General features: G+C 44.6%; 1 protein-coding gene and 1 non-coding gene across 10 annotated transcripts in view; both read left to right on the forward strand.

Annotated features, from left to right (window-relative positions):
• Positions 1–1,818: 1,818 nt before the first annotated feature.
• Positions 1,819–1,890, forward strand: TRNAE-CUC (transfer RNA glutamic acid (anticodon CUC)). The gene has a single exon. It is a non-coding gene; the product is annotated as a tRNA-Glu (tRNA).
• Positions 1,891–4,424: 2,534 nt separating this feature from the next.
• Positions 4,425–25,979, forward strand: part of DNAJC5 (DnaJ heat shock protein family (Hsp40) member C5) — a 64,856-nt gene continuing 43,301 nt past the window's right edge. For 4 of the 9 annotated variants that reach the window (XM_075900994.1, XM_075900996.1, XM_075900997.1 and 1 more), the window contains exon 1: positions 4,425–4,724. The gene's annotated coding sequence lies outside the window, so the exon portion shown is untranslated. Of the gene's footprint in view, positions 4,725–23,982; positions 24,870–25,979 lie in introns of those variants that run through there. The other 5 variants (XM_075900999.1, XM_075901000.1, XM_075901001.1 and 2 more) reach the window with 3 other exon arrangements.

Genomic DNA, 25,979 nt, shown 5'->3' on the forward strand with positions numbered 1-25,979 from the left:
TCTTTGTGGTTTGGGGCTTTAAACCCGTTGCTATTAGAGATTAAGATGAGTTCAATGTGGGGGTCTGAGTATTCCACATCTGCTGCTGCAGAGTTCTTACAGCCTCCTCTGGAGGTGTAAGCTGCTGCCAGAGACTGGATTCTGGTGGGATGACTCTGGGGCTACGTCTACACTGGCATGATTTTCCGGAAATGCTTTTAACGGAAAAGTTTTTCGTTAAAAGCATTTTCGGAAAAGCGCGTCTAGATTGGCAGGACTCTTTTCCACAAAAGCACTTTTTGCGGAAAAGCGTCCGTGGCCAATCTAGACGCGCTTTTCAGCAAAAAAGCCCCGATTTTCGCGATCGGGGCTTTTTTGCAGAAAAGAAATCTCTGCTGTCTACACTGGGCCTTTTGCACAAAAGTCTTTCGGAAAAAGACTTTTGCCTGAATGGGAGCAGCATAGTATTTCTGCAAAAAGCACTGATTTCTTACAGTAGGAAGTCAGTGCTTTTGCAGAAATTCAAGCTGCCAGTGTAGACAGCTGGCAAGTTTTTCCGGCAAAGCGGCTGATTTTCCGGAAAAACTGGCCAGTCTAGACACAGCCTAGGAGTCTGCTAAGTTCCTATGCTATAAGCACCTGGAAAATTAAGATTTAATGGAAAGTGTTAACTACCCTGAACTCGAGGCATTAGCCCACCACTAAGATCCATGCAGGGCTGACGAGATGTGCCTTGTATGTCGTTTGACTCTCATCACCTCTTCTTCTCTCCTACCTAGCTGCAATAGCTTTGCATCTAGCCGGGTTGCAAGGAAGCAAGCCCCAGGAGGAGACTGCAGCTCCTCCTCCCAGGTCAGCAAGTGCCACTGTCGTGGTGTGTGGCGTCCGTCTGCCAGCCAGGTGCCCCCCCCTCTGTTCTCCCTGCTGTCACGAGGCTATCTTGCAGCTCCTCCCAGCCCCAGCAGTGTGTGGGGGGGGGGGTAAGGGGGCAGCTGGGTGTGTGGGGGGGGGGGAGAGGGGATGTGATGCAAGGGTAGAAGAAGCTAGATGGGGGACATGGGAAAAAATGGGAGGGGGGGGCAGAGGCTGAAAAAGGACAGGGGAGCATGGGGACCAATGGAAACAGCCCCGAACATCTATTGCCCCAGCAATCTCACCCCAGCCTGGCCATCCAGGGTGATGCCCCAGGCTTTACCTCCCAGTCACTCCTGCTCTCTTTCTGCAGCCCTCTGACTCCCTAAGTGCCTAGCTGCTCCCGATTCCAGCTAAGCCTCCCTTGCTTCTGGGGAGGTGTCAGGGGAAAGGCTCCTGCCACCCCCCTCTCCTCTTCTGTTTAGCTGGGGCTGGGGGAGAAAAGGCATCAGTGATTTTTTTTTCATGGCTGAGAAATGTCACGCATGGCATTGCACAGAAGTAGATCAAATGACCACAGCTAAGAACACGCTGGGCATGTTTTCATAGGCAAGTCTGAGTCTGGAAGCTCTGAAGATGGTTGAAGAAAGGCGGTGCTCTTTGGAGCATGCAGTGTAGCATCATCCAAGTCATTCTAGTTAACAATGATGTATTGGCAGAGCACGTTAAATGTAGGCAGAGCATTCAATTGGCTGTGCTGTCTTGCAGTCTGACCCAGGCTATTAGAGGAGGGAGGTGACGTAATACCTTTTGGGATTGCACAGAGCCTTTCTTCAGGACCCGCTCTAAAGCTTCTTTCTGTCAACAACAGAAGCTGCACCAATAAAAGGTGCTACCTCCCCCACTTCCCCTTGATAGACTAGAAAGGGAAATGAAAATAAATACTTGATAAGAAGTTAAGGGTGTAGGAACCTTTTCTATCAGCGCTCCCTGGTGGTCTAGTGGTTAGGATTCGGCGCTCTCACCGCCGCGGCCCGGGTTCGATTCCCGGTCAGGGAACATGGCTTTTTTTTTATTAAAGATTAGGGTTCTTATTCTCTCTCTTAATTTTGGAGCCCTAAAGGTATTACACGAGGAGAGGCGAGTACAATACACTGATTTGCCTATTTAAAATACAACTGTATCCTGGCCTTCAGCAGCTGTCCCATAGCTACAGAGGAGCTTCTCCATCTTTTTCTATCTACTACTAGGGGATAATTTTTCCCCCCTGGCAAGACCAGTTGCAAAGTTGGGAGGGGGCCAAAAGTAAAATTATATTTACTGGCTCCCTTCGGGCTTTTCCTTAGTGACATACATCCTTGATTAAGAGGATTACAAAAGGCTGTTAGTGAGGGTGGAAGTGGCGAATCTTGCTAGGAGCGCCACAGTGAGTTCCAGCAGCACCCATGCAACCTGGTGCAAAGCCCCCCGCCAGTACCTAGCAGTGCAAATCCACCCTGCAGAAATTGTAACAGTAGCAAAGTAGACTATTCAGCTGGCCCAGGTGTCCCTACCCATGCCCTAGTAGAGTTTGCAACTAGGGATATGAAATCATGAGGGCTATGTCTACACAGGCATGATTTTCTGAAAATGCTTTTAACAGAAAAGTTTTCCGTTAAAAGCATTTGCGGAAAAGAGCGTCTAGATTGGCAGGACGCTTTTCCACAAAAGCACTTTTTGCGGAAAAGCGTCCGTGGCCAATCTAGACGCGCTTTTCTGCAAAAAAGCTCCGATCGCCATTTTCGCGATCGGGGCTTTTTTGCGGAAAAGAAATCTCTGCTGTCTACACTGGCCCTTTTGCGCAAAAGTCTTTCGGAAAAAGACTTTTGCCCAAACGGGAGCAGCATACTTTTTCCGCAAAAGCACTGACAATCTTACGTGAGATCGTCAGTGCTTTTGCGGAAATTCAAGTGGCCAGTGTAGACAGCTGGCAAGTTTTTCCGCAAAAGCAGATGATTTTGTGGAAAAACTGACCAGTCTAGACACAGCCGAGCGGTGTGGAGAGGGTAACTAAAGAAAAGTTATGTACTTGTTCCCATAATGTAAGAACTAGAGGACACCATGGCTGTGTCTAGACTGGCCAGTTTTTCCGGAAAATCAGACACTTTTCCAGAAAAACTTGCCAGCTGTCTACACTGGCTGCTTGAATTTCCGCAAAAGCACTGACTTCCTACTGTAAGAAATCAGTGCTTCTTGCGGAAATACTGTGCTGCTCCCATTCAGGCAAAAGTCCTTTTGCGCAAAAGGGCCAGTGTAGACAGCTCAGATTTGTTTTCCACAAAAAAGCCTCAATCGAGAAAATGGGGATCAGGGCTTTTTTGTGGAAAAGAGCGTCTAGATTGGCACGGACACTTTTCCGCAAAAAGTGCTTTTGCGGAAAAGCGTCTGTGCCAATCTAGATGCTCTTTTCCAAAAATGCTTCTAATGGAAAACTTTTCCATTAAAAGTACTTCAGGAAAATCATGCCAGTCTAGACACAGCCCACATAAAATTAATGGGTAGCAGGTTTAAAACTAATAAAAGAAAGTTCTTCTTCACACAGCGTGCAGTCAACCTGTGGAACTCCTTGCCAGTAGGACTACAACACAGTTTAAAAAAGAGCTACATAAGTTCATGGAGGTTAGGTCCATAAAAGGCTATTAGCCAGGGGTAAGGAATAGTGTCCCTGGCCTCTGTTTGTCAAAGGGTGGAGATGGATGGCAGGAGACAAATTGCTTGATCATTGTCTAAGGTCCACCCCCCCGGGGCACCTGGCACTGGCCACTGTCGGCAGACTGGATAGGGGGCTAGATGGACCTTTGGTCTGACCCAATATGGCCATTTTTATGGATGTAAAAGAGTAGTCAGTAGTCCATTACTTGCATTTCCCCCTTTTTGCTGCCTCTGTATCAGAGGCAGCAAGGTGGGGGAGGGGGGTGGTGGTGTGTGTGTGTGTGTGTGTGTGTAAAGCAGAAGTTGATGGTGATGGGAGCTGCCTTAAAAGACAGTTCCCCCCAGACCATCATAGCACTGGGAAGAGGCAGGATAGGAAAGCAGAGGCACAGCAGGAACCAGGCAAGAACAGGGAAACCAGGTTTCCCCTTATATTTTCCACACACACACCATGGAGAATAGTGATAGAAATGTAGCCGTGTTAGTCTGGGGTAGCTGAAGCAAAATGCAGGACAATGTCGCACTTTAAAGACTAACAAGATGGTTTATTAGATGATGAGCTTTCGTACTAATCAATTAGTTGATCAATCCAAATGTATCATCCCTACTGGCAACCTCCTGCAACCCCAGAGACGGGAGGGGGAGGGGGGAGGAGGAGGAGCATCCGCCTCCACCGCATGCTTGTTTGGAGCAGGATACAACCATTCAACGAGCAGCAGGACCCTTCCCCACTCCCCCCTCTTTACCAGGCCGCGTCTGACGCACAGCCCAGCCGGTCCCTGCCCAGGTGTTTCCCAGCAGGGCCACGCCCCCTCCCCGCCCAGACACCGCCCCCTTTGCCGGGGTGAGTGACAGGGGCGCGCGCACGCCTGCGGCCGAGAGGGGGAACTCCGCATGCCGGCCCCGCCCCCTGGGAATGTCGCGAGCCGGGGAAGGCGGCGTGCGCGCGCGTGCCCGCGGCACGGGAAGGGAGGAAAAGGCGTGAGTGAGCGCGCACGCCGCCTCCCTCATCCTCTGACTGGCGCCTCCCCCACCCCCTCGGCTCCGTGTCGCCGGTCCCGCTCGCTCGCGCGGCTTGGCAGCGGCGGGGGCTGCTGAGGAGACGCGGCCCGGCCCGTCAGGAGGAGCCGCCCCCCCCCGCCCGGGAGACTCTCGCCCCCCCCCGCCGGCGACACCCGCTCCCCGGCCCGCTGCGGGCGCAGGTGAGTGAGGGGAGCGGGGGGGGGAGGCCGGTCCGCTCGCCCCGCGCCCCCACCCCCCCGCCGCCTTCCAGCCTCGTTCGCGCCCGGGGCCGGCTCGGCGGCTGGAGGCCAAGATGGAGCTGATGCTGCTGAGGGGGAGGGTCTGACGCTGCAGCACAGCCGGAGGGGGGGGGGGGGTATCGCGGGGGGGGGGACACGGGGGGAGGGATGACGCCATAGTAGGGGCGGGGGTTGGAGTGGTGGGGCATGGGAGGGGCGGGGGTTGGAGGAGGGAGGGGCGGGGGTTGGAGTGGTGGGGTATGGGAGGGGCGGGGGTTGGAGGAGGGAGGGGCGGGGGTTGGAGTGGTGGGGTATGGGAGGGGCGGGGATTGGAGGGGTGGGGGTTGGAGGAGGGAGGGCGTGGGGTTGGAGTGGTGGGGTATGGGAGGGGCGGGGGTTGGAGTGGTGGGGTATGGGAGGGAGGGGCGGGGGTTGGAGTGGTGGGGTATGGGAGGGGCGGGGGTTGGAGGAGGGAGGGCGTGGGGTTGGAGTGGTGGGGTATGGGAGGGGCGGGGGTTGGAGGAGGGAGGGCGTGGGGTTGGAGTGGTGGGGTATGGGAGGGGCGGGGGTTGGAGTGGTGGGGCATGGGAGGGGCGGGGGTTGGAGGAGGGAGGGCGTGGGGTTGGAGTGGTGGGGTATGGGAGGGGCGGGGGTTGGAGTGGTGGGGCATGGGAGGGGCGGGGTGAGGAGGGAGGGCGTGGGGTTGGAGCGGTGGGGTATGGAAGGGGTGGGGGTTGGAGTGGTAGGGTATAGGAGGGGCGGGGGTGAGGGCATGGGAAGGGTGGGGGTGAGGGGTAAGAACATGGGGGGAGATGAGTGCATGGGGGGGTGTTGGGAAGGTAGAGTAGGGGTTCCCATTAGAAAGTGGAATTTTCCTCATCCCAGTTACCACTACTTTGCTCTCTGCTTGGTGTGGATCATGAAACAGGCTATTAGAACATTAGTTGTCTGGGAGGGATTAGCTGTTGGGGGGCAGTACTAGGGGTGAGGGATTATCTCACTTTCTCATAATGTTTGTAAGGCAGTATTAAAAAATGGACATTCTATTTTCCCTGGGAACCTCTTTTTTCTTGGGGGTGGGGGGAGAAGACAGTGAAGAAAGCTCTGCTTCCCCTTCCGTCCTCAAACACTTTTTCATACCTGATAGGGATTGGGGGGGGGGGGGAGGGGGAGGATGCCTTAGTGTGTGCTTGTATCCACGGTCTTTGGTCTTCAGAATAACTAAATCCCAAAAGCTGATAGAAATAATAACTTTGCATTTAGGGCTTGTGTTAACTGAGGCTCATAATGATAAATGACAGTTCAGGGGATTTCAGATGATGTCTCCCCCTGTGTTGCATGGGATTTTTATAATTAGTGGCTGCTCAGAATATTACACACTTGAGTTTTGTTAAATGATGTGTTAAGAACAAATGGAAAAGTTAGTTTTTGAAACAGGAATTTGAAGAGGGATGGGAGAACTGATTTATTTTGTGCTGCTTTTTGCATTGTTTGAATGAAGAATATTCTATGAGGTGATTCCAGTGGTATTCTTTTGGATGCAGTGATCATTTGCTTATGCTTTATCTGTATCTTGCAATTGTATGCATAATGGCATAAGGCAGTTGACTTATTATTGGAGTATATTACACTGATGGAACCATTTTTCCCTCAGAGAAAGGTGAAAGCCATCCATGTCTGATGCTGGCGCTGTGACACACACAGAAGGAAATTTTCTGCTTTTGTGTCCTGCTTGTATTTGATTCATTGAAGTATCAATCTGCAGTGAGTGTGTGCAGAAAGCCATTGCTACGTGTCTGTGTTTGTTTAATGCAGTCTCATAGGCAGCTGTGTAACAAAATGCTTATGCAAGTGTGAATGACAAACTCAGAAGATCATCTTGAACGAATATAAAGGCGAGCCTGCATTTACAGCAGATGTCTGTCTTCAGTCCATGCTATTTTATTAATGCAGTTTCTTTTGGGAAAAGAAACACTGATGTTATGTTACATTGTATCTGACATACTCTATCATTGAAACAAAAACTTGTAGGTTGGAGCCAATGTAATGGTTGGCTTTGTCAATGTTTCAGCCATCTCATTGGGTATAGTAAGCTATGATAAGCATATGATTCTAAAAAGAGCCACAGGTTTTTTTTGTTTCATGTGAAGATTGCTGTGGCAGGTCAGGTATTGGCAGTTATGCAGAAGAAACATTTGTTATATTTGTTGAGCACTGGAGAAATTCATTTAAACTTTTAAGAACAATTTTAACATTTTCCATACACAATGACCCTGGGCAGTTTGAATATATATTTTGTTGTTAGAAGTAGTCTGGTCTTAGACTGAGTAGTTAGTGTTGTGGGATAGAGGCCAGTGTAACTTCATACTGATGAGCAGGCTCTGTAATAATTCTAACTGTGCTGCTTTTTCTTAATGCAAAGCTGTATCTGGGAAGATACCATATCTAATACTCAGAAGGTAGAATTAATTTTAAATTTTTCCCACATTATATGTAATGAAAGCAGTGCAGGGAAGCGTGTGTTCGTATGTCCATTTTGTGTTTGTTTTGTGGGTAAGTAGTCTTTGGGCTCCAGCATTGTTGATCTAGCACCTTTTATGAGAACTAAGTAAATGAATATCCTCCCCTTCCTTGTGTGTTTCATCTTTAATATTGAATGTGTGCACAGTCTGAGCAAGACTGCTTATGGTGCAGATTAAGAAAATGAAATTGTTGTAGATGAGTCACTTTAGTCTGATACTATTTATTTTCTGCTACATGTTTCTTATATGCCATGTTAGTAAGTCATAGGTAGTAGTGTCTAAATATCTTAATACCCCCAAACAGAGCTGACTTAAATGCATGGTATAAGTGCACTTTGTAATATGTTTTGATATGAGACTGAAAGTAAAGTGTGTTTTGCCTCTTGCTGTTTCTAAGTCATTAATACAGGCCTTGGCTGTGCAGGTGTCAGAAGGCCTTTCAAAAGAGTATGACTAATCAGTGCATCTCCTGCAGTGTTTCATAGTTAAAATCCCAAGAAACCTATATTTTGATAAGTTTATTTTTGTAGCTCAAGTACATTAAGTACAGTAATTGATGTAATTTCACTGAGTTTGTAAATGAGATGTTTGAGGCTGTCTTGTATCAGAGCAGTCATTGGGATTCATCACCACTTATGAAGTCACTCACAGATTATTAGCAGCCAACCAGATAGTTGTTCTGGACAGATAATGAAATGACTTACTGAATGGGGTCAAGATTTTTCGTCTTGTATTCGTACTTAGAGCATCTATAAAGTCATCCGTGGGAGCTGTTGGGTGCTTAGTACTGTACTTGGGAAATTAGGCAAGTAGAAAAAATGTAACTTTGGGGATCCCAGCTTTAGGTTTCTTGGCCTAGTTGAATTATTGCTGTTTAACAGCATTTCTGATTATTGATGCTTGTACCTTTGATCATACTTGCTTTCTTTGTAAACTTTAAATATAGATAACAAAAATCATAGCATTATAGAAATGTAGGGCTGGAAGGGACTTTAAAGTCATCTAACCCTGAGTCTGTGCCCTGAGGTGGGACCAAGTAAACCAGAGTATCCCTGACACTGGTTTATCCTACCTGCTATTATTCTGTGATTGCAATCAGGTTCTCCCTCAGTTTTCTTTTATCAAGACTGAATCTGCTCATTTTTTTTTTTTTTTAACTTTCCTCATTGGTCAGGTTTTCTTAACTTTTATAATTTTTGTTTCTCTTTTCTGGACTTTACCATTTGTCCCCTTCTTTCCAAAAGTATGGCTCCCAGAACGAGGTACAGTACTCTAGCTGAGGCTTCACCTATGCTGAACAGAATAGGACAATTATTTCTGTTTTATAGGAATTATTTTCTTGGTTAATACACTCCAGAATATTAACCTTTTTGCAACTGTGCAACATTGACTCATTTAATTTGTGATCCAGTATAACCCCCATAATTTTTTTGAGCAGTATTATTGCCTAGCCAGTTATTTCCCATTTTGTATTTGTGCACTTGATTTTTTCCTTTCTGAATGTTCTACTTGTCACATGTCTTGGCTGAAGTTCATTTTAGGCTAATTCCACACTTTCTCAAGGTCATCTTGAATTCTGATCCTGACCTTCGAAGTGCTTGTGTGACCCCTTCCCAAGTTGGTAGTGATTTGCTGATTTTATAAGTGTATTCTTCACTCCATCATCCAAACCATTAATTAAAATATTGAAAAGTACTGGACCTCAGCAGGACCTCACTAGATACACCCTCAGTTTGATAGTGAACCACTGATAACTGCTTTTTGAGTGTGGTCTTTTCACTTGTTGCACACTCACCTTATAGTATTTTTACTTAGACTGCATTTTCCTAGTTTGCTTGAGAAAGTCATGTGAGACTGTGTGGCAAAAGCGGTACTAAATCAAAGTATATCATCTTTACAGCACCTTCTGCCCCATTAGGCTGGTAAGAGTAATAAAGAAGGGTATTGGGTTGGTTTGGCACAATTTGTTCTTAATAAGTCAGGTTGGCTATTCTTTATGACCATGTTGCCCTCTAGGTCAGTCATGCCCAAACTTTCTTGTCATGGTGCCCTCCTCCTCTTACCAGTAATGGCATTTGTCCATCCCTCTCCTCCATTATTGCACATGTGGCTCAGCAGAAGAGCTTGGCTGACAGTGAAGTTGAGGGCGGAACTGGGGATGAGTGAAGGAGCTGGGTCTAGAGGTGGAGGAGGAGTAAAGGCAGTGCTTGGCTGGGTTTAGAGCAGGGCAGTGGTCCCCAACATTTTTGTGTGGCAGGTGCTGCACCAGTGGGTGACGTCATTCCGCTGCGTCGGCTGGCCCTGTGCTAAGTGCACCTGTGCTGGCACCAGACCCCATACTGCGGCCATTTCACTGCTCTGGACCGGCCTCCCTGCTCCTGCCGCATCCACGGCAGGTTCTCTCACTGCCGGCGCTTCCCCACACCCCGTCACGGCGCGAGTTCGGCCCCACAGCGCATGCAGCCTGTCCTCCCCCAGCCATCCTGTGTCACGACTCTGACTAGATGGGTGTGCATAAATGCCCCGGCAGGCGCCATGGCGCCCGCGGGTACCATGTTGAGTACCACTGGAGCAGGGGATGGAGTGGAGCTGTGGTCTGGGGCAGAGGAAGTCTGGATGGTGCTCCCACCCTGTTTCCAGTTGGAGGCTGGCCTGGGCTGAGCCTTCCATCTAACATTCCTCTCTGCCCCCCTTGGGCAGAATGCCCCATAGCAGGGGTGGGCAAAATCAGGCCTGGGGGCTGGATCTGGACCGCCAAGCATTTATCTCTGGCCCACCCAGGTGATTATCAGAGATGCAATTTACAGCCCTCTGTGTGTGTTCAGCTGCCCATTCTCCCAACTTGCTCTGTCCTGCAGCAGGCCTGCTGCCAGGATTCTACTAGTTGTGGGGGAAGGGGGGAAGGGAGAAGGGAGGGAAGGAAGTGGGCAATGCTGAAGTCAGGATGTTCCCCTGCCCCTAAGCAGAGCAGGGGTTGGGGAAAGGGAGAAAGGGGAGCTGCTCCAGTCTGAACCATGGATGGTAAATGACTGAGGAGTGCCTGTCTTAAGAAGCAGTGCACTGTTTCTAAGATTTCAGAACTCCTGTTTGCGTGCTCTCTGACACACACTCTTCTCCGCATACATACCCCATTTCAGTAGAGAGTGAAGACAGAGCTTGACGCCTCTCAGAAACTTACCCAGCAACAACCAGCCCCCACACAGTCACTGCTACACACACGCTCAATCTTTGTTGTCTGTCTCTCATACTTTCTCTCTAGCCCCAGCCACACCTTTCCACCTGGCCCATGACCATGTACCAAAACTAATGAAGTGTACCTCCCCCCTGCAAAAATTATTGGCCACCTGTACCCCACAATTTGGGGACTACTGCATTAGATTCTTACACATTGTTAAACAATACAGATGAACATTTTATTAAACCAATTTTTTTGCACTTAAGTCATTTTCACCGTTGGTATTAATATGTAATGCTACATAGATTTTTAATTGGCAAATTATACTGCAAATTAAATGTAACACTTGTAAATAATCTTTATGAATTTAGAAATCAGGGAATCTTCTTTAGAAAACCAAGAATAATTTAGAAATAAGAAATGGTGGTGCAAATCTTTCATTACCATAAAAATGACTGTTTAATAAATTCATAATTTATGCTAATAGCGGTTTTCTAGCATTTTCGTTTATGAAAACACAAATATTGCAGTAGAGATAGTCAATGATGTTTTTGAGCACTTGTAGAGGAAATAAATTAACAAGTGGGAGGAAATGACGATGGGTATTTTATGTGCTCTTAGCAATTTTTTTTAAAGATTTTATTCCTTTAGTTGTGTGCATAATATTTTAGGTTTTATATTAGCAATGAGTTAAGCACCCAGAGATTAGGATAAATTTTTAAATAATCATAGTACAGTAAAACTCCAATTGTCCAGCATCCAGTGGTCCAGCACTCTCAATAGTCCGGCACCAACTGGAACCCAGAAGTGCTCTGGCCAGCCGAACAATTGGAGCTGCTCCGCACTGCTTCCCCAAGTCTGCCGCTGCTGAAACTGACCAGCGGCGGATTTGGGGAAGCAGAGCAGCTGGGGTGCTGCCGGGTTGGTTCCGCAGTGCCGCCCCTCACCCCCCTGCTCGGTGCCCGGTGGCACCCCAGCTGCTCTGCTCCGTGCTGCTTCCCCAAGTCCGCCGCTCATCACTTTCAGCAGCGGCAGTGGCGTACTTGGGCAAGTGGTGCGGAGCAGAGCTGCTGGGGTGCTGCCGGGTTGGTTCGCAGCGCTGCCCCTCACTCCCCTGCTTGGGGATAACTACTGCAGTCTGAGGGGTGGGGAGCCTGCTCCCCTCCCCTCCTGGAAACTCTGAGGTGGGGCGGGACTTCCCCCGCCTTCCTGCAAAACGGTGGAGGGTTTGCCCCTTGCCTCACCATTCCCCGCCCACCCCCCCTGGATGCAGTGCAGGTCCCGGCAAACCCATCACAGCCCCTCCCCTGCCTCAGTACCTCCCCATACTCTGGCATATCCGATAATCCAGCACTGCCTAGTTCCCAAAGGTGCCGGATTATCGGAAGTCTACTGTAAATGAATTGATCTGAAACTTTTTTTGGTCCAAAAGTGACCATTCCTTTAAGTTTTACGTCACCATTAATACTTTGCAAGGTTGCACCATTATGGTTTGGGGGTCAGTATAAAGGTAAGTTCAAGTAAGGATCGTACTTCTAGCTTGAAAATTGAAACACTCCATGTTAGCTGGTGTTCCTTTGGAAGCTAACACAGGACAGTTGTCTTTTCCCCGTAGGACCTAGATCTTTGCTAATTGTCTTCATTCTTTTCACTTTCTCCTCTCTCCTCTGCAACTGGCTGAACGGATGAGTGAGTAGTACAAGGAAGGGGAATTTATTTGTAGGGGGCAGCTGTTACTGGGTCCCTCCTGGGTGCTCCAGCTTCGCTGATCTGAGGAATGAAGGTTTTAAAAATTGCTTGGGTCTTCTGTTTGGCATGGTGTTTTCATTATCTGAACCCAGACTTGTAAACTGTGACAGAAAGAAGGCACAAAGAACACCAGTTCACTAGTGTTGATCTTGTACAGACACCGGAGATAGCTATATCTGCACCTAACACTAGATGGGTCATGATACTAAAGTGTGGGTGAGTTGAGTGAGAATTGAGTTCAGGGCTGATGAGGAAAACAAAATGCTCCATTTCCTGGTCTGGTGGAAAAATACCTTTCTGACCCCAAATATAGCAATGAGCTTAACTATGAACATGTTAAAAAGAATCACCATAATTAATATTGCTTGTTTCTGAATTCTCCAGATTAAATGTCTTAGTTTTATGGCCACAAAGAATGGCTAATAGAAATCTTTTGTAAATAAGCTGTCTCAGTACTTTAGTATGGTGAAAGTCAGAAAACTTCTGGGGATCTATGGGAGTCTGAAAAACAAAATATTTTGAAAACAAAGCAGGCTGAGGTGGGTGTGGTCTAGAAGGTCTCACATTAATTCAAAGCATGAGAAAGATTGACAATCCTTTATGATAAGGATTAAGATTTTTAGGAATTTAATTTGCACTTTGATACAGTACTAAGGGCAATAAGAATAGTAGCAAATGATAGCTATAGGTAGCCAATAAAATGCGCGCGCGCACACAGACTGTGTGTGTGTGTGTTTTAGTTTTGCCAAACTGCATTCTTGGCATATCACAGAATAAATTACCAGCATATGGTATCAGATACTTACTCCAGCATCACTTTTCTTTCCAGGGCAATATAGTAATTATTGCAATGTATTCAGTGTATTTTTCTGCTGATGTTTTTGCTGATGTTTTCTTCTAAGCTATGAAAGTTAGATTTGATAACGTGTGATTGGACAACCAACATATTTTTCTTTATTTTAAATGGAGGCAGGGGATTTGAATCTGACTGTTTAGTAATCTAACAAGCTCAGTGTTTAATTTAGTGTTTCAATTTGATTTTTCAGATCTCCATAAAACAAACGAAGAGCTCTGATTAGAAAGGATATACCTTTTATTACCTTGTGAAATATCTTATGCATTATTTGCATGAAGGAAATTAGATACATTGTTGAATCCTCTGTGTAGCAACATCACAAATAAATACCAAGGATTGAATGTGCACTTTCAATGAAATGATGATGGTAATTTCCATTATCTTTGGTAGCTGTTTCTAAATCCTTTGAAAATTTTGTACAGTTTTTGGAGCTGTACCCTTTTTTCTCACATCAGTATCTTTGCATTGGTTTTTTTTCTTGGATTAGAGCTAATGGGGCTGCTTGTTGGTTATTGCTAACTCTATTTACCAAAAATAAATTTTAAATTAAAATATACATTTCCGAAGTTCCTGCTTTTTTTTCCAGTAATGCTATAACCATCTATGATACCAGCATGGTTTGTAATCCAGTATCAAACTACAGAACTGTTTTATTTTTCTAGACCTAGTGCTTTAAAGAAACTGTTTAAAATATTCTGCATTAGTGTTAAGTGTGTGCTGGAATGTATGAACTTTCAGAATGCTGCACCTGAGTAAAATGTTTTGCTTGTTATCAAAATGTCTATATTGAGTTGTTTGAAGAACATTTGCAGGGTAGTTGGTTTGCCACTGGTCCTTCAGTTGTTGGGGTTTGAATCAAGATGGTTCATAATCCTGCTGGAAGGGGGGTTCCGCAGGAGTCTGTTTTGGGACCGGTTCTGTTCAATATTTTCATCAATGATTTAGATAGTGGCTTATTCCTATTAAGTTTGCAGATGATAGCAAGCGGGGAAGGGTTGCAAGTGCTTTGGAGGATATGGTCATAATTTTAAATGATCTGGACAATCCGGAGAAATGGTCTGAGATAAACAGGCTGAAGTTTAATAAGGACAAATGCAAAGTATTCCACTTAGGACGGAACAGTCTGTTTCACACATTCAGAATGGGAAGCGACTGTCTAGGAAGGAGTACTGCAGAAAGGGATCTAGACGTCATAATAGACCACAAGCTAAATTCAAGTCAACAGTGTGACGCTGTTGCAAAAAAACAAACATGATTCGGGGATGCATTAACAGGAGTGTTGTGAGCAAGACACGAGAAGTCATTCTTCCGCTCTACTCTGCGCTGATCAAGCCTCAGTTGAAGCCTTGTGTCCAGTTCTGGGCGCCACATTTCAAGAAAGATGTGGACAAATTGGAGCAGGTCTAGAGAAGAGCAACAAGAATAATTAAAGGTCTAGAGAAGATGACCTATGAAGGAAGACTGAAAGAATTGGGCTGGTTTAGTTTGGAAAGGAGAAGACATAGGAGACATGATACCTGAAGACACTTTTAGATAGTTAAGGAGGAGAGAGAAAAATTGTTCTTGGCCTCTGAGGCTGTCTAGACTACGCTGAAGTTTGCATATTGTCTTCCGATCTCACTTTCGAAAGCAGAGCTTTCGAAAGTGAAAGCAGTTGGGGTGTTTTTTTTGGGCAGCCCCCCCTTTCGAAAAGCTGCTCACTCAAAAAATGAGGTTTACGTCGCTTTTGAAAAGGGGGCAGGGGGCTGCTGGAAAAAACACATCCCGACTACTTTCACTTTCAAAAGCTCTGGTTTCAAAAGCGAGGTCAGAAGAAGATATGCAAATTTCTACAGAATTTGCATGTCCTCTTTCAAAACTTCATTGTAGTCTAGATCCGTGGTCACCAACCTGTCGATCGTGAGGCGTTCGGGCACCCCTCATTCCCCCCACCCCCGAGAAGCCCCACTACCTACCTCTTGTGTAGTGCCAGCTTCCCGCGGGGTGGACGGAAGTCCTGTCTGAAGCCCGCGTCACTTCTGGGAGTTCCGGAAGTGTGCGGGCTGCTCGCCTCCCACAGCTCTGTTGCGTGCTGGGGGAGGGGGTGTTGGCCCTGGAGGAGTGCAGCGGCTTCCCTGAGCCGCTGGTGCCGGAGGGGTGAGTCGAGTGCAGGGGTTTCCCTGCGCTGTGGGAGCGTGGGTCGGCCCTTGGGTTTGGCCTGGGGCAGGCACCCGCAGGAGTTTGGCCGCGCTGCGGGAGGGGAGGGAGTTGGTTGCAACCGCGGGGGTTGGCCGTGCTGTGGGAGGAGGTTGGTCGCACTGCGGGAGAGGGGTTTTGGCCCCAGGGCAGGTGCCCGCGAGGGTTTGGCCCTGCCATGGCGGGGGTGGGGGGGGAAGCAGGTTGCACCCGGGGCAGGCTCCTGCAGGGTTTTCCTGCGCCGCAGGGGAAGCGGGGCGGGGGTGGGGAGGGAGTCGGGCCCGGAGGAGGCACGTGCTGGCTTCCATCTGGGGGAGGAGGAGAATCCTGGGAGGAGGCAGATGCAGGGGACTCTCTGCTGCCACTGGCACCCCGCCCCCTGTCCGTACTCCCTGCTCCCCAGACCTCTGTCCCCAGCTACAGAACTCTGTCCCCATTGGCACCCTGTCCCCAGCTGCAGAAACCTGTCCTCTGCCTTCCCAGCACCCTGTTCCCTCTCCCCTGCCCCCAGCCACAGAACTCTGTCCCCACAAAATGTATAATTATAAGTGCTTCATTTTAGATTTAAATAGCACGAATAAAAACTAGACCATTTATTTCTTAACTATAAACACATGATTTTAATTTTATATATCGCATAATTTAAAAATAAACTGTTTATCAGAGTAAAGAGCGGCGAGGAGTCCTGTGGCACCTTATAGACTAATCAGAGTGTTGGAGCATAAGCTTTCGTGGGCAAAGACCTGCTTCGTCAGATGTTTGAATGTGTAAGTAATGGCTGGGGATAGCAAGTGATGGACAGGAGAAGAATAAAGAGGGCGGGGCTTCAAGGAAGGGGTGGGGCGGTATATCTTTGCGTGTTCTGAGATTTAAAAAGTGATCTTGGGTGTAAAAAGGTTGGACACCACTGGTCTAGATATACCCTGAGGATAGGACAAGAATCAATGGACTTAAACTGCAGCAAGGGAGGTTTAGGCTGGACATGAGGAAACATTTCCTAACTGTCAGGCTGGTTAAACACTGGAATAAATTGCCTAGGGAGGTTGTGGAATCTCCATCTCTGGAGATATTTAAGAGCAGGTTAGACAGACATCTATCAGGGATGGTCTAGAGGATACTGGGTCCTGCCGTGGGGGGTAGGGGGCTGGACTTGACATCTCGAGGTCCCTTCCTGTTCTAGTGTTCTATGATTCTATGGAGTGTGGAGAATCTCATAATTCCATGTTCCCTGATTATGGCCATCAGAGTTTAGAAGTGCTGAACGCTTTTTCTAGTCATTAATTATATGTAATTACTAAATGGTAATAGTTGCATTGAGGAACTACTTTGATAACATAGCTACTTTCGCTTTCTGTTTACTGTGATCATTACAAACTAGCTTTCAACCTAATTGTATCCCTGATCACTAATACTGTTTTAAGAAGTCATTAGACTAATTTTATTTCCCACAATATATATTGTATGTTTTGCTCTTGAAGCTGATTTTAAGCCTTCATTTTAAAGGGTCTCTAGCAATTTGAAAACTACTCCCTTGAAAAGTTTACAGTAACTTCAGGTAATATCCCACTGAGAGTCCCCCTGCTGACTTTTGTTTCCAATTACACTTCTGGGTTGTCTTCAAATATTCTGTTGTCACTTCTTTTTGGATAAAAATCCCACACAAACAGGGGAGATTATGTAGGTTTATATCAAGCAAAGAGCTTAATCAAGCACATGCTTAATTTCAAGCAAGTGAGTAGTCATATGGAGGCTCATTGGGCTACCTTTACATCAAAAGTTAATCACAAACTTTTATACTGTACTGAATTTGAGTGATGGTGAAACGTGGTGCAAAGCTGTATCTAATGCACAAAGGAAACAAATTGTAAAAGGTCTTTTTCATCTTTCATTTATGATATCCTTAGTAATTTTTGTAGCAGTAATATTTAGTTTTCAGACTGAAGTTTGATTTTTTTTAAGTACTGTCCCTTTAAATGTTTCTTACTTTGAACAAAATTCCATGTGGTACAGCTGCAGCACTTCAGTATAGACACTCTGTGACATTGAGAGGGGTTCTTTCAGCAACAGAGTTAATCCACCTCCCCAAGAGGCAGTAAGTAGGCTTACCGAAGAACTCTTTTCTAGACCTCACGGGTCTACACCAGGAGTTCGGTTGTCTTAACTACGTCACTTAGGAGTGTTGACTTTTCACACACCTGAATGACCTAGCTGGGTCAGCTTAATTTTTGGGTGTAGCTATGGCCTTAGTATTGCTGTTTTGATAGATGAAGATAGTAGCACAATAGCTATACATTTTGCTTGACTCTTTACCTTGATCATGATGGTGATTTATTGACACCTGGCTGGAACTTGTATTGAAAGTGAGTGCTTGAGATTTGCAAGTCAGTTTCTGAGAGGTGATTGACATTGAAAACTTTACATCAGCATAGCTGCCTCCCAGGGGTGTGAAAAATCCCCACCTCTGAGACCTAGGTATTCCAACCTTATCCTTGATGTAGACAGTGCTAGATAGGATGGAAGAATTATTCCAATGACCTACCTGCCACTTCTTGGGAAGTTGGCTTACTTGTGGTAATGGGAGAACCACTCCCATCAGTGTAGTGAGTGTCTGTACTGAAGTGCTGTAGAGTTTGAAGTGCAGACCTACCTTGAGTCTGCATGCTTGGATGGATCTGATGCAAAGTCACGTACTGTGTAATTTCCTCAAATCAGCTGAGGAAGGAATTGGTAGGAAAACCAGTTTGCCCCTTTCTGTGTTTCTTGGTTTTCTGTTGCTCAAACCTCACTTTGAGAAGCTAAGTGCTACTCCTTATGTAGGCCTATGTCATGTCATGTGAGTGAGCTCCATAAATTTAATTCCTGATCTTTTTATTTTGAACCAGTTTATTGCATATTACAAAAATAACCTAGGTTTCTGTAGTTGCTTCAGATATACTAAGCTGTACTACTTATCTTAATTGTCTCACATTGAAAGCATGAATGAGATACAGATGGAATTAAAGGAAATTCTGTTATCAGAAATAAGGATGAACATTCTGTTGTGTTTTTTCTCCTATTACAGAAAAATACCCAAAAAACAGAATGCTTAATAAACTTCACATTTGAAATTTGCCAGTAAAATATGTTTTTGAAGTGCAGCATATTCTCAATGTTTGGTTTTATTAATAAGTTAGTTGATAAAAGCACTGTTTGCTTTATTTTTTTAAAAAAGTCTTTAAGTGTTGACTGGATTGGCAACAAAATATTCTCCTTTGTTCTCTATATCCCGTATTTTAACATGAAGCCAAATGCTATTTTCGATCTTAACAGGATTTTCTTTTACTGTTATAAATTGATATCGTGTAATTTCTCTAGACTTTGTGATGTTAAACATTTGATCAATAGTCTATAATACGTTTGAACTTATGCACAGATTGGGACACTCACCAAAAGATTTTTTTGGTTTCAAATGTGTTGATAAAGCTATAAGAAAAAACTATGATGTAGGTAAAAAGGAAAAGTTGGTGTATATTTTTGCTTTTTAACCATTGAATCAGCTGTTTGCAGGAAAAAATGCTGACATACATAAACGCTTCTCTCTGCTTACTGCCCTTGGCAATTTTTGTAACTACCTAGAAAAGTGCCAGGTACAGGAAATTCATACCACTAGTACTTTATAACCTCAAGTGCTTCCAGTGAGATGTTTTTATAAATACAAATCACAGCTATCATAGCTAAAATGGGACCATTGTGATCATCTAGTCTGACCCCCTTTATATAAGAGAGGCCACAGAACTTTCCCAAAATAATTCTTAGATCTTTTAAAAAAAAAAAAAAAATCCCAGAACTTGGGTGCCATGAAGAGTTAAAGCAGATAGTTATAAGGCTGGGGGGGGGGGGGGGGAGCAGGACATTTTAGAGAATTTTATTCCTTTTCTCCTCCTCCATAGTCATGTGTTCAGTGTAATTTTGCTTGGTTCACAGTTCTGATAGAAACACGGGAGAAGTGCTGTCAGCAGACAAATTGAACATGTAAGATCTTGCTCAAATATTGTACTGGAAAGTGGCAATCTGCTTCCTGTGTGTTAGGCATATGATGATCAAGAGATCTGAGGGGAATACAAAAATAGCTAAATGTTCATGTGTCTGAGAGCCTGCAAGAAGCACTTGCCATCAATGCAAAATCATCATCTATATTGCTTTCTGGTATCCTAGCACTTTGTAAACTATAAGAAAATGTCCCCTCCCTAATTATGAACAAACTAGATCTCTGATTTCACTTTCTTATACTTGATGTGGCTTTAATGTACTGCTAGAGTTGTCTCAGACATTGAGTTATATTGATGCTCAATCTGGCCTTGTTAAAACAGATCTTTTGGCAAATTGCTCTTGGGAACGGCTTCTCTTTCATTGGTTTGTCATGTGAGAAACTACCAGTTAGCCAGTGGTTCTTTTGATTACTTTTTCAAAATTAACACCAGGTAACAGCGTAGAGCTTTTATTTATAAAACAAAACCAAGCTGAACACATGAGAATTTTAACCATTGTCTTCAGCTCAAAGTAGCTCATTTGGTCTACTGCACTTTATTCCCTGTCGTATCCCATAGAACTCCTGATTTCCATCCTCTTGTGGGAGATAGCTCCTGTTGTACTTGTAAGTACTGTTTTGCTACGACACTTAATACATGATTTTAACCTGCAAAGTCTGAGTAGGCAAGTGGATTTTTTGTCAATTGTTGCTGGAAGAAGAAGTTTACAGTTGCACAATACATAAAGTATAGTTGCATTAAGGGATTCTGGTAACAATATAAACTGCAAACAAAGCTAACTTTGTTTATTTCCTGTTATATCTCTGAGAAACTACAACAAAAGAGATTTCACTCTTAAGGCATGTCTGTATTTGCCCCTTCTTTTGAGAGAGGGATGCAAATATAGCTGAGTGAAATTGCAAATGAAGTGCAGATTTGAATTTCCCACCCTTCATTTGCATAATTGCGGACCACAGCTATTTTGAAATACCCCATTTCGAAATAACACATGCTGTGTAGACGTGGTTATTTTGAAAGAAATCTCTTCTTTCGAAATAACCGGTAAACCTCATTTTTTGAGGAGTAATGATTTCTACACCAGACTTGCTCATTTTCAGATGCAGAACACTTTTTTTAACCACCCAAATTGCACACTGAAAATGGAAGCTTTGCTCTTTCTTGATTATCATCAATTATAAAGATTCTCAGCTACACCATTATCTTTAATTTATGCTCTCTGTTACACCATGAAATATCGTTGCCTTCATTTGAATTGCACAGGTGTAACAGGACATAATTGGAAGACAGTAGGGTTGAATAAATGGGCGTGCAGAGCCCCAAAATAATTAACCCTGAGAACTGTAGTTCTGCTGTACTGACAGCAGTAAAAATTTGTCATGAAAAATAACAAACATGATTTGGAGTACACCCAGGGAAGTTGATCTGCTGAGTAAGATCATTTCACTGTAAAATTAAATTTTTTTCCTTAACCCCCATCAGTTTTTAAAATGTTTTCCTTGCTAAAGAGATTAAGAATAGAAATGCCTTCACATGCTGGTGCCTGCTTAATTTGTGATGAAGTGTATCTAGGCTTATATACTGTTTGGTTTTTAGTGTTTCTCTTCTCTTTCTGCACTGCTTTTTTCAGTTACTCTTAGGAGAAATATGAGCCAAATAAAGTTAGTCAAACTCTTTCTCTCATATTTGTCCCCTTTGTCCCTTGCAGCATTAGTGGCTCTCTCACTTCAGGCATTAACCTCACCTAAAGCACTGATGAACTCCTATTCACTGTCTCAGAGAACTGCACTGCCTCTGCCAGGTGTAATTCCCATCTTAGCCTTAGGTAAATGTACACATTAGCTCTGAGGTATTGTACTAAAAATAGTAGCAGTGTGGTTGTGGCGACACGGATGGCGACTCGGGCAAGATGCCCAAGTACAGACTCAGGGTCTGAGATGGGATTGTACTTGAGCTGCACTGCTGCAGCTTTTCTGTGTGCTATGTGTTCGAGTTAGCACTGCTATGTCTATCTAACCGACAGTTATACCTCCCAGGAAAAATTTGAGCGTGGCGTTTCTTCAGTATCTCTGAAGTCAAAGGATTTTCCTGATTAGGAATGAAATCCAAGAGTATTTGTCAGCTTTCCTAACTTTTGATGATTAAATAAATTTGAAATTAGAATAGTAATAGAGATGTAGCCGTGTTAGTCTAGTCTAGCTGAAACAAAAGACGGGACTATGTAGCACTTTAAAGACTAACAAGATGGTTTATTAGGTGATGAGCTTTTGTGAGCCAGACCCACTTCCTCAGGAATAAACCTAATAAACCATCTTGTTAGTCTTTAAAGTGCTACATAGTCCCGTCTTTTGTTTTGGAAATTAGGCAGAGACATAAGATATGTAGAAGGTCTAATAATAATATAAAACCAGTTTCTCAACTGTAGTGGTGCCATCAGATTGCACCATAGGACTAATGATATTAGCTCATCAATTTTGGTCTCCCCCTTTTTTTCCTCAACGGAATTCTGCCCCCCCCCCTTTTTTGTGTATGTGTGCTGTATTTTTTGTTAAACCATCTGTCAACCCTATTGGGACCAGTTCTAGAGGTGGGCCAGATTTTTTGCACCAAAACTTTCTTTTGCCAAAAAAATACAGACTTGGCAACCCTGAAGCATTACATGAGTTTGTGCTGATTTTGACAAATTGTTTTGCTTTAGGCGCCCTCCCCCATGAATGTTGAAAAAATCACGATGTCTATATTTTTGCATTCAAAACAACTTTTCTTTTTGAAAACAGATTTACTAAAATGATACAAATCTATAATTAAAATGTCTGATCCAAAGAGAATTTTTCCTGCTTCTTAATTCTCGAGAAATTTTGGATATTGTTTTTGGTATGACCAGAAATTATACTCTTCTTACTTTTTGTGGATTGCTAGCAAACTGTAAAAACTGTTTGCCCACCTTTAGTACCAACATTTCTCTAGTTGCCATGGCAATTTTATGTAGACTGTTAGGCTGTAACTACACTACAGCCTATGTTGGCATAACTTATGCTGCTTAGGGGTGTGAATAAGCCCAAGAGCGACATAAGTTACACCAACATATGCACTCGTGTTCACAGGGCTATGTCGGTGGGAGAACTTTTGCTGTTGGCAGAGGTTTAATTATGCCAACAGGAAAATATTAGTGTGTGTGCTGCAGCAGTGCTGTATGTTTCAATCTAAAGTCCCTAGCTCTTATGATTGCAAATCCCTTTCACAGTATGATCAATATAGCACTGTCCAGCCAGAGCTTCAGATAATAGATCCCTGCGGTATGGATTGCCCTGTTCAATCCAACATCTGTTTAATGTTGAAATATAAAGACAATTAAGGGAAGACTTTCAAAGTGCTCAATAACATTGACTTCCATTGGGAATTACACACCTCACTGCCTTTTGTACCTTTGAAAATGTTTCCCTTAAATGGCAACCTTAATGGTTTCATAGATAAATTTTAGCAGAAACCTCTTGTTCTTTTTGAATTGTGGGTGGATTTTGAGTAGAGTACCATCCCTTTGTAAAATTTGACTCCTGATTGCACAAGGAATAGATTGTAGTGTTTATGGCTTCATAGGAAAAAAGGGTGTGTTCTTAATTGGAAATAAAATTCTAATGAAGAAAGGGCAGGTTGTAGTTGTCAGATTTAGCACGTGAAAGACTAGACTTCCACATTCTGAGTGATTGTCGTGTCAGGTTTCTCTGATCATGTGCAGAATTCTTACAGTTGGATAACTGATGTCACAGAACTCTGTAGAATTCCCTCTCATCACTTACATTGTATACAGTAGATCAGTGGCTTTCAGCATTTACAGGCTACTGTATCCCTTTCAAGAGTCTGATTTGTGTTGTACTGCCACCTATTACCCCACTTAAATGTACAAAATCAGACATATAGATACTAAAGCGACACAATGCACCATTACAGTACTGAAAAAATCACGTACAGTAGACTTCCGATAATCCGGCACCTTTGGGACCCAGGGGGTGCCGGATTATTGGATATGCCGGAGTATCAGGAGGTACTCTGGAAGGGGGGCTATGAAGGGTCGGGGGGGAGACGGGGGAAGCCCTGCGCATCTGCTGGCGACAGGCCAGTTGGGGCTGCAAGCAGCAGCGGCCACTTGGGGAAGCAGTGGGGCAGAGCAGCTGGGGTGCTTCCGGGTTGGTCCTGCAGCACCACCCCTCACCTGAGCGGCGCTGTGGGACCAACCCGGCAGCACCCCAGCTGCTCTGCCCCTGGCTTCCCCAAGTCTGCCGCTTGTCAGTTTCAGCAGCAGCAGCAGTGGCACAGAGCAGAGCAGGTAGGGTGCTGCCAGGCGCCGAGCAAGGGTGGTGAGGGGTGGCGCTGCGAGACCAACTGGGCAGCACCCCAGCAGCTCCACTCTGCGCCTCTTTCCCAAGTCTGCCACTGGTCAGTTTCAGCAGTGGCAGCAGTGGACTTGGGGAAGCGGCACAGAGCAGCTCCAATTGTCTGGCTGGCCGGAGCACTTCCGGGTTCCAGTTGGTGCCGGACTATCGGGAGTGCCGGACCACTGGATGCCGGACAATTGGAGTTTTACTGTACCTTCTAGTTTTTACTGTAGAATTATAAAATAAATCAATCAGGATTTAAATAAAAAATCATTCTGACATTTCAGTTTGTGTGGACTTTGCTAGTGCTTTTTATGTAGCCTGTTGTAAAACCAGGCAAATATCTAGATGAGGTCATCTAGAGGAAAAAAAACACTTCAACATTTGTACTCCTTCATTTAAGGTATGAGAATATACATCCTCTGAGAGTGTTCCCTATAAGCTGAATGCTTGGGTGACTGCCTCAGAGAGATTCAGATTAGGGATGTAAAATTCTGATTAATCAGTTAACTCATTAAATGGTAGCTTAACCTAACATTTAACTGGTTAACTGACTAAGTGGGATCCCAGGTGGGGAACCTCTCCTGCCCTGTTGCAGCAGCCCCCAGCCTATAAGGCTCCCACCCCTGTGAGGGGTTGGCTGCTGGCTCCCCATCCCAGCCATCACCTGGCCAGTTACTCAGTAAGGGTGATAAACTGGTTATCCATTCACATCCCTAATTCAAATGTCACCCAGCTGATTAGCAGAATGCCCAAGCCAGCAGTTATTTCTATTGGTGATCCATATCTGCTTATGCTTTGGTGCATGTAACAAATTTATTCTGCACCAGGATGGAAAAATTAGAGGGAACATTGACTGGGTAACACCAGATTTGTTTTATCAAATGTTTTTGAAGTAAAAAAGTGGGGGGAACCCAAACAAAAAAACAAAACCCACACTTTTTCTTCATGGTTGGTTAATTTTTCACACAGTCTGCAAAATAGCAACTGTTCAGCAAAAGTGGACCTTATCCCATCATCTAGGAATCATTTTTGACCGTTAACGTTTACAACACAAACTGCTTAGTAGTTATGAAATAGGAAGTGTTTGTGTGGGAGGGGGTGGCAAATGCATGGTGTGTGCATGAATAGTTGCAGTAAATTGTGTGGACTTGTTTGAGAAGACTCTTCAGCTGTTTATAGAGTTGGTTTCTATGCAAGGAGCCAAGATACCAGACAGACGGGTTGCAAGGTGAGTAGCTTTTCATGAGTCCAAGGATTGTGTGTCTCTTTGATCTTGCTGTATTGGGGAGGATCACTGCAGCCTGTCACTTCATGTGGCAGAAGACATCTAGACCAGCATTAGGGGTGGGGAAGTAGTTGCTTGCATTGCTTATGCTTAAAATTGGTGGTGTTGCTCTGAACGTAAGCACATAAAAATGGATATACTGGGTCAGATCAATGATCCATTTAGCCCAGTACCCTGTCGTCTTTCAGTGGCCGGTGCCAAATGCTTCAGAGATGGTGCAGAGAACAGGACAATTTTTGAGTGATCCATCCCTGACATCCAGTCCCATCTTGTAGCTGTCAGATTATTAGGGACTCCCAGAGAAAAGGGTTTGTTGCTACAAACTTGTCTAATAGCCACTGATGGATCTGTCCTCCAGGAACTTACTTAATTCTGTTTTGCACTACATTTTAGCCAATAAGTACCACAGGTTGACTGTGTAGTGTGTGAAGAACTTCCTTTTGTTTGTTTTAAATCTGCTGCCTATTAATTTGTTAGATGACTCTTGGTTCTTATGTTCTGTGAAGGAGAAAATAGTACTCGATTCACATTCTATACACCATTCTTGATTTTATAGACCCTTGTCACATCCCTCCCTTCAGTTGTGTTTTTCCCCAAGTTGAACATCCCCACTCTTTTAAATCTCTCCTAATATGGAAGCTGTTCTATGTCTTACCATTTTTATTGTCGTTGTCTGTATTTTCTCCAATTCTAATATCTTTTCTTAAGATGTGGTGACCAAAATTACATGCAGCATTCTCTGATACGTTGAACTGCTCAAGAAGGGTTCTGATGGATCCTTCCCTCTTATGGGTCTACTTAGATATAAGAGAGCATGTGTGCTCTCATGACTGAAGGGCAAAGGAAGTGCACAGCTAAATATTTGAGAAAAGAAATTGAATGCAAGCAAAGCTATTTCTTCAGAGAGGCTTTCTTTTTGAGCAATCATAGTCTTGACTAACTTCCTTTCACCTATGCCAATAAGATCTTGGGTAGATTGAGCTGAGACTTTTAATATTTTTGTATTTACTGTTTTATATCATTTAATTTCTTCCTTTTTCTCTCAGCTTGATC

This window comes from Pelodiscus sinensis, chromosome 18 (assembly GCF_049634645.1).
Source record: "Pelodiscus sinensis isolate JC-2024 chromosome 18, ASM4963464v1, whole genome shotgun sequence".
In the NCBI taxonomy this organism is placed as follows: Eukaryota; Metazoa; Chordata; order Testudines; family Trionychidae; genus Pelodiscus; species Pelodiscus sinensis.